Source organism: Lactuca virosa, chromosome 6 (assembly GCF_052849685.1).
Source record: "Lactuca virosa cultivar CGN04683 chromosome 6, Lactuca_virosa_CGN04683_v6, whole genome shotgun sequence".
NCBI classification, from domain to species: domain Eukaryota; kingdom Viridiplantae; phylum Streptophyta; class Magnoliopsida; order Asterales; family Asteraceae; genus Lactuca; species Lactuca virosa.
Window position 1 is genome coordinate 242,819,777 of NC_136431.1, and position 12,745 is coordinate 242,832,521.

Sequence of the window (12,745 nt, forward strand, 5' to 3'; positions counted from 1 at the left end):
AGAACGCCCCATCCCTTCATTCTTGAGTGATTTTCTCCATATGAAGCTCATTTGGTGGTGTAAGCTTGGAAGAAGAAGTTGGCAAGTAAGAACTTGGGAGTTTGGAGCTCATAGATCTGGAATGTCATCATCATTTGGAGCTCTTCTGAGGTATAAAGTTCATAACTTTACTTAAGAATGTAGATCTTGTGTAGTGAAGTTTTGGAGTTGTTTTGGTCCTAAGTTTGGACCTTTATGTTGGAATCTCGTTTTTGAGCTTAGGGTTGCCATCCTCAGAGCTAAAAGGGTCCCATAAGCAGTAAAGTTTCAATCTTGATGGTCCTAATGAGTTCATGCATGATATCTAGCCCTTGTTATGGAAGTATGTTGATGCCTTTTGAGTTTGAGCTTATTTGGTGGATTGCAAGTCACCAAGATTATGACTTTAAGGGTTAAGAGGATAATAAGGACCTGGATCTGAATTTGTGGCCTCTGGAATGAAGTAATAAGCACTTAATGGAAAAAGGGCTTAACAGGAAGGTTACGTTGAGCGTACGTGCAGGTACGCCCAACGTACTCGCCATCGAGTCGGTACGCTTAGCGTACATAGGTGTACGCCCCGCGTAACTTGTCTGTGTTGGACTTTGTGTTTTGGGCCATGCTTTGGGCTGTTGGGTCATCAATAGTCTGAAATTATGGTCCAAGGATATATTTAGGCTTGGGGTGAGGCCCCATTGGAGGGAGTGGGCCCAATTTAGCAGAGTGGGCCTTTAATGGGCTTGGGGAGTTTATCTAATTTTGGACCTGCCATTTAGATTGGGAATTGGGCCTTGGTGGGCCCAATGGGTTTTGGGTCATTAATGGGCTGGTCAGTGGGCTACTTTTAGACCTAATGAGCGAGAGTTGGGAATTAGTTCCTAATTGGGACAATTGTAGGTTTGTCACAGAGTTAGAGGCCGGTGCGTAGCAGCAGCGTTTATAGGGGTTGTTTATCATCCGAGGTGAGTCTTCTCACTATACGTTACCTAGAGTGGTATTTATGTGTGACCGGAAGGTCTTATGTGCTTGCTTGTGCATCTTGTCTATGTGATATTATGCTATGAGTTATTTAGACCGGACCGGAAGGTCCAACGATTTATGAGGCCGGAAGGCTCAACCGGACCGGACCGGAAGGTACAACGATTTATAAGGCCGGAAGGCTCAACCAGACCGGACCGGAAGGTCCAACGATTTATGAGGCCGGAAGGCTCAACCAGACCGGACCAGAGGGTCCAACGAGCTAGACCGGACCTAAGGGTCCAACGAGCTACGGGACTGGACGGTTCCGCTGAGACACAGTGACCAGAGGGTCGTATGGAGTATAGCCTCGAGTGGTGAATTGTTGTATGTAGTATTTTGGGGAAATCACTAAGCTTCGTGCTTACCGTGTTATGTGTTATGTGTTTCAGGTTCTTATCAGGATCGCGGGAAGGCGGCGGTTCGATTGTACACACAAGAGAAAAGAGTCATGAATGAGGGTCCTGGATTTTGATAATTACTTTTGAAAACTATTTTGAAATATGTTATGACATCGACACTTGAGATTTTGAGAATTATTATATGTGAAGTTGGTAATTTAAAATTGAAAAATGTGTTTAAAAAATTTACGTCGTTACAGATAATCAAACCCCTGACAACAACTTGCGAACAACGGAAGTATAATGCATGCATTCCACCAATATTTTCTGATACCTGACTGATACTCCCAACAATCCTTAACTATTCCCTTTAAACAATACACATTACACCTCTCTCAGCACTACACATATTGGATTACCACAATACATATCCTCATGGAACCCATAACCTCGTCCCAAAAAGGGAAGAAACACCAGAGCTCAACTGAGCGACAAACCTCAAACATTAACAGAAAACATTCCCATGAATAATCGGAACAGACCCCAAACCTTGATTGAGACTAAACAGATTCCATCAATAGAAACATAGTTCATGAAAGCTTTCTGAATGCTACCAAAAACCTGAGCCTGCTATAACCAAAATTCACACCCCGAAGAGGGTAACACACCTCGAAGCCAAAGGAACAAAAACACACTGAACTTAATGGTAGTTGACACATTCCTTGAACTTTAACGGTCACCACTTGAATACTTCGCAGAATTTCCGTTGAATGATGAATTCAACGACCAATGTCATGGGACACATTGACACTTAATCCAGATAACCAAAAAACCACCCGAAACTGAACATACCCGCATCTGGAAATGATTCACAGCTCAACGTCTGCCCAAACTAATCTGAAAACTGCAATCCAAACAGTGAACTGAAAAATTCCTCAATGACCGATGCTCAACCAGGGAATCCCAGTTCTCCCCCACTTAGAGCTTAACCCACCACCCATTGGTGTTTGAACCAAATCATAACTCAACTGGCTCAACCAGGTACGACCATACCTGACCCTGGAATGAATAATACAAGCAGAATGATCCTCCAGATACGGATCAAACGAATCCCAAGAGAATCCTGAATTTCAGCTGAAGACCTCTGAAATCCCCAATTATAACCATAAAACATTAAGGATTTCACACAAAAGCGTACGTAACTACCAACTTACGATCCAAACATAAACTACTTGCCTGCAACCCCAACGACAATCTGACACCTGGCTTTCCCATATACCAAGAACACGGGCCCTTGCTCGCATCATAAAGTACCTATACTACATCAACCACATGTGCACATGGGCGCTAACATAATGTCGCCCACCACCGCGACCAACAGAACCAAATCTGAGTTACAACCTAACTCTGGAAGTCACAAGCCTGCTTACTCCTCCGAACTCAGAAAACTGAAAGGGCATAATCCTTGCCACAAATAGCAACATTCCAATCCATTAGTTGACCATTCCACTTCCAGCTGCAATCCCCAATCCAATCATAACCATCGCTTCATTCTGGAGTCCCGCGACTCGAATGTACAACCTCGAGCAAAATCCTCGAGACCTCAAAACCAACGAACTCTTCCATATCTGCACCATTCGAACCAAACCGACCTCGCAGCTGAGGCCCAAAACAATTACACGCCCATCCTCACATCAGAGCAACCATAATCAAAAGATCGACATATATGGGACCACTAGCATGAATCATGGTATGAAACCATGCTATCCTCCCCGACCAACCCTTAGAATTCCCGAAACCCTCCTCGATTCGAGTATGGATCCTGTACTTCCAGTAGTACGGGCCCAATACTACCTTCTACACCTATCCATACTTTCCTCAAGAATCATCTCGGGTCCTCTAAGACCTACTCATAAAATACTCCCAATACCTGCTCTACAACGAAACAACCACACTAAATACTTCCTAGGCTCTCCTATGATTCCACCCACACCTCCTCTGCCATCAGTTGTTGAAGAACCCCTACCAATGTCAGCTAATCACTTCATGAGTACAACTACATGCAACAAAGCTTATATAATCCTTATACTAAAGGACTCAACCCTACAACGGTTGGACTCAGACAACAGCTATGCAATAGTTCCAAGTGCTTCATTCTAAGATTATTTAACCCTTATAGCATGTAATTTAATGTATTCATTTGATGGTTAAATCTCATCGACATGAGTCCCACAAATCACGAAGAAAGCAGCATTCAAGCAGAGGAGCCGACTGGCATTAAACCACAATAAAATCAGATAGATTCTCATACGAACTCTCGATCTCATACTCCCAGCATCTCGAGCGCACCTTTGCCCTGACCTCACTCTCTCATGAGTGGCTAATCAATCCTCACGTTGACCTGCTATGAACCGCACCATTCTAGGGAAACCACCGCCTCCTCATCCAATAACGCAACTGGCCGGTTGACCCCCACACGACTCACATACCCCATAGTTTAAACAATATTAGGCTAAGAGATGCAATCCTACAACGGTTGGACTCAGACAAGAGTTGCGCAACAGGACCAAACCTTTCATCCTAAGATCATTTAAACCATGTAGCATGTGACTTAGCGTATTCACTCAATAGATAGTTCACACGTGAAAGAGTCATACCACAATTAATCAAGGATTCTATAAGAGATAATGCATCATATAATCAGGAAATTCTATCATGCAATTCCTGAAGATCCCTAGCCTATCACTAGCAAGTTGTTCTAACATATCACAAGATCAAATAACAGTGTGGTAATTTGGGGTCTACTTGCTATCGGGTTTTAAGTACTATAACACTCCTATGGTTCACATACAACCCTAATGCCTTGGATCTAAGTTTTCTCTAGCAATACATGCAACTTCATATTATCCAAAGCCTATACCCTTTCTAGCATGCAATTGGGGATATACAACATAAAAACTAGTTAGATGAATACCTTTTTTATGTAGCTTGCATAACTTGGCCTTTCAAGAGCTTAGCACCTCAAGTAGGGTTTCATCTATGATCACTAGTCGCCGACTTTGGGAGTCTAGGGGTTACTTTTATAGTGTGGAATTCCTAGGGTTCTAACTTGTAAACCCTAATTCACTTCCTTTGTCCTTTAATCCAATAATCCATATGATAAGCCCTTTGGACTAACTCTTCATGGACTCCCACATAGAATTAGTCCATCCTAATCAATACGGATCATTAGCCCAAACTACAAATATCACTAATTTACCTAATCAGTCCCCGTTGATTTATTTAGTCTCTTTTGATCACTAAATTAATTCCAAATTAATTCTTGATCAATACTAATTAAATAATATGATTTCTCAGTTAATATATTATACTTATAATATATTAATAAATCACAAATAACCTCTTTCTCAAATATCTATCCTATCAAATTGCTCTGGTGAAGGCAACCCAAAATAGACCATGCTACTATCGGGTCAAGTACATATCAATTATAGTTATGCGCTTAGACACCTAATCCAACAGTCTCCTACTTGGATAAGTCTAATAACTATAACTGCAAGTACGACTTCAAAAACCGACTAGCAATTGTAGCTCTCAAAAGCCGCTGTCGAACTCTGACGCGTCCATTAGATAAGGGATCATATATTCCTCCATTCTACAAGATATCGTATGAACTGAGACATGGATTGTAATCATTCTCTATGTTCATGTGTTGTTTCCCGATTTCCGATTTATGACGACTGACTACAGACTACAATTGAACACATAAACTTAGTCCAGGCTTGGCCAAGCACTTAGGTTTGTCATCACTAAATCATCGAGGGGCCCACATATATCGCCTTTATCCCTCTTAGGGTAAAAGGAACGGATAAACTTCGACTCATATGCTTGCTCAATTTACTCATCAAATCACACACAACAATACGTTTTATGACACCAAGTTACGGGTGCGTTTACATATTGTCAATGTGCAACCGACTTGTCAACTACAACTCATATGTCTCCGTTTCAAGAATATAAGATATTATCGTCTCACAATAACTCGTGATAAAATCCATGAAGTGATTCACGTGAGCGTGGGTTTAATCCAATACTCAAATCTTATTACAGGAGTACTCATGACACTGCATCAAACTTGTGCTATGTCTAAACTCTTAGACAATCTACAGTCGGATTCATGACAGTCATACCTCATTACTTACTTCCAAAGTATGATTGACTGTGGATGTTTGAATAACCTAGTTAATCGGGAAGTAAAACATGTGAAGTGAAACACAAGAATAATCGAATCCAATATGGTCTCAAAACTTTTGAATATAAATAAAACATTTATTATTTAATCACCATATTGATTACACATTATTCATTTTATAACGTTTCGGCTAATCAACTTAATACTTGTATTAAAAACAATAGTTATCCCATGCTCCAAGCATGCACACTATGTTTACCTATGGTCCTTTCTTTGTGAAATAGATCAATTGAACACATTTCCAATGATGCTCATTTCACAATTCCAAATCCTTATCATAAGTGTAAGAATACCAAATTTTTCCACTATTAGAATGTGTTTGATTCTAAGCTATCATGAAACGATCATTTTGTAATGTCTAGCCACCAAAGTCGCAGAGACTTTGCCAATTGCAAAACATTCTATTGGAGATTATTACAAGACAATTCCATAGATACAAAGTCTCATATTCAAAGTACATTCCTTTGAACATCCTTCTTGCATAAAAGTTTCCACACATAGATTCTTAATATCCAACTCCCATTATGGAAACATTTCCATATTTTCCATATGACTATCCATTCTAAATAGAATCCTACCTATTCAGAATCATATCAATATGGTCCATCCATTACTATACATCGAACTGTCCAAAAGCAACCAATCTTCCGCGAACTTTAGATTGTCCTTGACAGTTGCATAAAATTTTCAGTCATATTTTGTTCTAGTCCTTTTTCCCTCTTAATACCCTAGGTATTTGGAAATTAGAACAATCGAATATTATAGCATATGCAATTGATCCTATACCCGAAGCATATGGGATACGATTCATAAAGACATGATACTTGATCAGTCTTTTGCTATAATGTTCTATATATAGAATTCTCAATGTTGAAACATTTTAACATTACATTCATATATATCCATGACTAAATTAAAATTTTAATCTAAACTTTTAGATTTGAAATGAAGTATAAGTATCCTCTCCCTTACTAGAGCGAAACAACTTTTCAAACTCTGTAACTTTGCAAATCAAAACTTTGTTTCCTATAAATAGCATTTCTAACTTGCAACACTCAACATAATAATTACGCTCCCACTAGCTTGATAATTATGTTCTTACTAGCATAAAACTTACGCTCCCACTAGCTTTGACATGTATCCAGAAATCAGCTAAACCTTTTGAAATCAATACTTGTTGACTTTCTTTACCAAAGTTCAGATTTCTCATACAAGATGCTTCGATAAAACTTTATCTTGGCTTCTCAAACTCATACACCTTTCCTTAGATAGCTCATTTGTGTGTCTAAACTATTTCAGAACTTACAACAATAAGTCCCAAATGTTTAAACTATTTTCCATTTCTCACAATTCGAACTATGAAAAGGGATGTCGTAATCGTAATCGAATTTGAGAACGCAATCAACACACCAACTAACTCTTTAAAATCTTCCAGTGAAAGCGTTTCCTCACAATCATTTTCATGAAAGAGAGAAACCTTATGCCACTTAGATTTTGTAGTGTATGTGTTCCTATCCATGTGAAATTGTTATAACCATAATCATCAGACAAGGTTTGTGACAAATCCAAAATCATATGGACTGAATTTTTTTTTTCAATCTTAATTTCTTGCCATTTGGTAGCACAAGGGTCCTACCATTGCTTCCAAGTTATTGTGCAGCTCATCCCTACATATTAATGTACTTTCCATTGATCAAGGTGTTTTTCCTTATGCATTCAAATGAGAACTCATAGAACTTCACATGCATAGTCGAACTAACTGGAATGGGCACTGAAACAAGAATATGTCAACACGATAGGTTACAAACCTCAAGTCGCGTGCTAGTGTTAAACAATAAGTTTATTCTTGATTAGTTCTTGAACCTATTCAAGATCACCAAGACTCCCACTGACCTCTTGACATATAAGAAACTTTTCTCGACAAACAAATGTTCAAGAGTTAGTGAGGATTCTTATCAAGGAAATACACTTCATATAATTGGTCTTAGTTGGTCTTTTTCTTATCCAAAAACATCACAACTTACCAATTTCAAATGTGCAAGAGTAATAAAACTTTTCTATTCCACATTCCATGATGTGTTATAATCCTATTTAAGACATGTCACTCAAGACACAATCTTGGAGTATGAACCTAAGACTCGATTTTGGAACGAAGTATGACTTATCCTTTTGATTTTAACCATTTTAACAATTCTCGATACCTCTCCTTAGTCATATAAATGCACTAAGGTATCCTTAGAGGATCAATTGTGACATGGTTCCATAATCATAAAGATGATCATAAAACACGACACTAAAGTATTCTCCTTTCCTTTCAAATTGGAGAAAACTTTTATCTTTCTGCCTAATTGATTCTTCTTATTCGTTCTGCTATACATTGAACCTTTTCAAGGTATTAGAATTACACTTAATCTTGTAAGCATAACCATATTTACTGAACCATTAGTAAATCATGACGAATAGCCTTTATCATTCTTTGTGGTGGATCTGACCAGTGCACAATAATGTGTACTAGATCCTTTTATCTTTCACTTGACTTACATACTTATGTAAACAAGGAATTAGTCCCAATTTTCCCAAGTATCAATATTTTCATACATCACATGATTCAAATCATATGATTCCAAGTTTCTATCCAATTGAAACTTAGGCGATGAGAATCTTTCCTTACTTAGAAAATCACGACACTACCACAATTGATATAGCTAAGAATCAAACCATTTTCAACATTGCTATTAATGGAAATGCATATAGACAACAATTTTCACAAATGCCATTATAAGGGAACTTAAAATAAGATAAAATCAAAATTTTCTTTATTTATAAAAAGTGTGGAAAAACTTGTCCTTACAATGCAATTACAAATGAAAACTATGTCGCCATCTATTCCTAAGCAATCTATCATAACAGCTCAAAAATCTGATCATTGAACCATGTGATCGAAATCCATCTCTTAGCGATCAGACTCAGCTCACTCTTCCTTTAAGCTTCCTTTCTTTTCTTCGATCCTACAAACATCAAAATGTAATCTTATCACATCATGTATTAAAAATCTACGAATAGGAACTTAATAAAGTTAGATAGTGGACTTACCTGAAGTAGAACCATACAATTTGATTTTACCCTCTATTAGATCTCTCAGGTAGTCAGGGCAGCTTCACTTCCAGTGTCCCTTCAAATGGCAGTAAAAACAGATGGCTTCTTTTGCATCAGCGCATGAGACAATTCCAGAACTGGCTTTTCTCTTATGGTCAAATCTTTTGACCATGGCCAATTCCTTTCCCTTAGGAGAAGGAATCATTTATGGGATGTCTATTTCATTACCTATATCCATGGCAATTTGGGATGTAGATCTTCCAATTAAATTCGCTTGACCAGTGAGCCAAATCATTGTTGGTTCAACAACAATTAACAAATATGTAAGATCAATAAGGGTCACGTCGTGATCTGTCATATAGTAGTCTTTAACAAACTGACCATACGACTCGGGAAGTGAGTGAAGAACCAAGTCAACAGCCAACTTCCACGGGAAAACGACACCCAACATTCCCAGCCTGTTAATATGCAACTTCATCTCCAAGATGTGAGCACATACAGACTTTCCATCTTCGTGTTTGCTTGCCAATAGGGCTTGAGTGACCTTGAACTTTTCAATTCGACGAACATGTAGGTCAGGGAGAATTATTGGAGGAGGTGGAGGAAGTGAAGTATGATTTCCAGTTCCTTAATCGAAACGTGGAACATCATCTTCATGAGGAAAGCTTTTTCCAAAAGGATAAGGTAGACCATAGCTGTCAGAACTAGACATCTACAAGGGGAGAAATTCAAATTAGTTGATTTAAGTCCTTAATATAACACCCAAATGAAATATTAAGGCTAGGACCCAACACAATATTTTACAATTCGGAAGAGGGATGTCGTAATCCAATTGTAAAATATTTGAAGGTAGGTAAATAACGATTTACCAATTTCCACCGTGAAAAACGAAAATGAACATTATGTTTTAAATGAATTTGAAATTCCTAGATTCTTTAAGATTCATTGAACTTTTCAATGGCATGTTTAATCTCGATTATGCCCTTCAATTTTGTGATTGGGATACCGAGGATCACAAACAAGGTGTGAATAACCATGCAAATTAGCTTGGTACTCTCGAAGACATCTATCACTTAATCAATGTGCCGGTTAACCACACACGCTCAATTGATCTATGATAATCCCCGAGCTACCCATTGTCATCCTACATTAGTCACATATTAGTGTGCCGGTTAACTACACACGCTTCACTAACGACCAATAAGGTGCAATTTACAATTTCATGGGTTAGCATCAAATTCACATTTTTCCTAAAGTAACTAAGATTGGGAATTTATAAAAGGTTTAGTTACTTTTAATATTTTCATTATACTTATTAATGAGAATTTCCTATCTTACTCGTTCGGCTAACGACCCTCCACTAGTCAAGGAAGCGGTGGGTGAGAATGGACACCCATTCAATCGCTATTTTATAGACAATTTCCTTATACCCACCTTATAGACCAGCTTCGTGAATGAGGTCTAGTAACGGTAAGACTGACTTTTTACTTATACATATAATATATTAGACTTTTAATTGTATATAGTATAAGGGTGTATTTTACACATTTAAAATACTAAGTGGTTTAATCTATTAATAAATTAGACTTTTAATTTAATTAAACTTAAACCATGTCATTATGATTTTTTTAATTCTCTCTTTTAATTATACCCTTAATTAATTTAATAAAACCATAAGGGTGTAATTTGAACTATTCAAAATATCAATGTTCTAAATATAAAATTCAAAATTAAAACTCTTCAATTAATTTTTTAAGTTACGAAACCAAGAGTTGCACCTTTTGAAAACTTTCAATTACTAGCGTTCTAGAATTTAATGAGACTTTTCAAATTCCAAAACTTCAGGGCAAGTTTTGAAACTCTTCAAAACCTTTTGAATTCCATAACTTAAGGTGTTAATGTTTCATGAATGAGACTTTTTAAATTCCATAACTTGAGGCCAAGTTATTAAACACTTCAAGAAACATTTAGATCAAATTTTAAACTAATAAAATTATCATATAATTTATCATTTACCAATTTGACCTAATTTAACTCATATATCAAGATGATTCAAATCAAGTTCTACAAATAATTAGTTTTTCACAAAATCAAGTAATTATCTTAAAATTTGATAATCATCATTCAAATGGATGAGGATAATCATTACCTTATTAGAAAAATCGAATTTTATCAATCAAAACAGTTTGTGGTAATGCTCCTAATCCAATTCTGGCCACAAAACTCGAAAATCTGTAAGCAGATGATCCTACTCGTCAAGTGCATGAATTGGACTCGTCGAGTTGTCAGTCTGTGAGTGAACTTGTCGAGTCGGATAATTGGACTCGTCGAGTCCATCAGTCAGAGGCCAGAAATGAGAATTTTTCAGCTTTGAAATTTTAACCAATGCATTATTATAACAGAAAACACCCATGGTTTTAATACCACTGTTGGCTTTTTAAGTACTATAACACTCCTATGATAATCCTAATGCCTTGGATCTAAGTTTTCTATAATTATACATGTAACTTCATATTATCCAAAGCATATACCCTAGCTAGCATGCAATTGGGGATATATAACATAAAAACTAGTTAGATGAATACCTCTTTTATGTAGCTTGCAGAACTTGGTCTTTCAAGAGCTTAGCACCTCAAGTGAGATGTCTCAAATGGTTCACAAACACCAAAAACAAGAGGATGACTTTGAGAGAGAGGTTATGAAGCTCCAAATTCGGCTAGGTTTTCATCTATGATCACCAGTCGCCGATTTTGGGAGTCTAGGGGTTACTTTTATAGTGTGGAATTCCTAGGGTTCTAAGTTGTAAACCCTAATTCACTTCCTTGGGTCTTTAATCCAATAATCCATATGATAAGCCCTTTGGACTAACTCTTCATGGACTCCCACATAGAAGTACTCCATCCTAATCAATATGGATCATTAGCCCAAACTATAAATATCACTGATTTACCTAATCAGTCCCCGTTGATTTAATTAGTCTCTTTTGATCACTAAATTAATTCCAAATTAATTCTTGATCAATACTAATTAAATAATATGATTTCTCAATTAATATATTATACTTATAATATATTAATAAATCACAAATAACCTCTTTCTCAAATATATCTCCTATCAAATTGCTCTGGTGAAGGCAACCAAAAATGGACCATGCTACTATCGGGTCAAGTACATACAAATTATAGTTATGGGCTTAGACACCTAATCCAACACTTACTGGCTCCAACTGATCGTACACATCGCATCCACCTTGATTATTTTGAAAACAATTTTGAAAATCATGTGTAAAATATTTTTCCTTAGTTTGAGACTGGATTCACACGAGTGTTCCTCCAATTCACTCAAACCAAGGCTCTGATACCGACTTGTAACATCCTGAAAATTCATACAATTTTGAACTTTTCAAAACAACCTTTTGACTAATAAAAGTGTTTACAAAATTAGTACTTCCAAAACATTATGTAAAATCAGAGTCCCCCAAGATTCATTCAGTCGTAAAGCCAAGAGTGTATGGTCATACCTTCGCCTTGCCAGGATTCTCTGAAGTACCTGAAACCATAAGCCCAAAATGTAAGCACAAAGCTTAGCCAGTTCCCCCAAAGTACCAACACACAAATAGATAAAATATAAAAATAACAACATATTATGGGTCCAATCAACCATCGGGTTGGAATACCACATGCCCTCAACCACCGGGTTGGAATGCCAATACACTATGGGTCCAATCAACCATCGGGTTGGAATACCCCAAGCCCTCAACCATCGGGTTGGAATGCCAATATACTATGGGCCCAATCATCTACGGGATGGAATGCCCTCGGGCACATTGAACCATCGGGTTGGGATGCCTCGGCCTATTGGCTTACGCACATAGTAGTGAAGCCTCAACCATCGACCAAATATGTGCACATATCACAGATAATCATATAACAGTCTCTATCCAGTCAAACATATCTACAGATCACTAAGCATAGCAACATCCCATCTACCAGGATACCGATCTAACAGATCACAACATCAT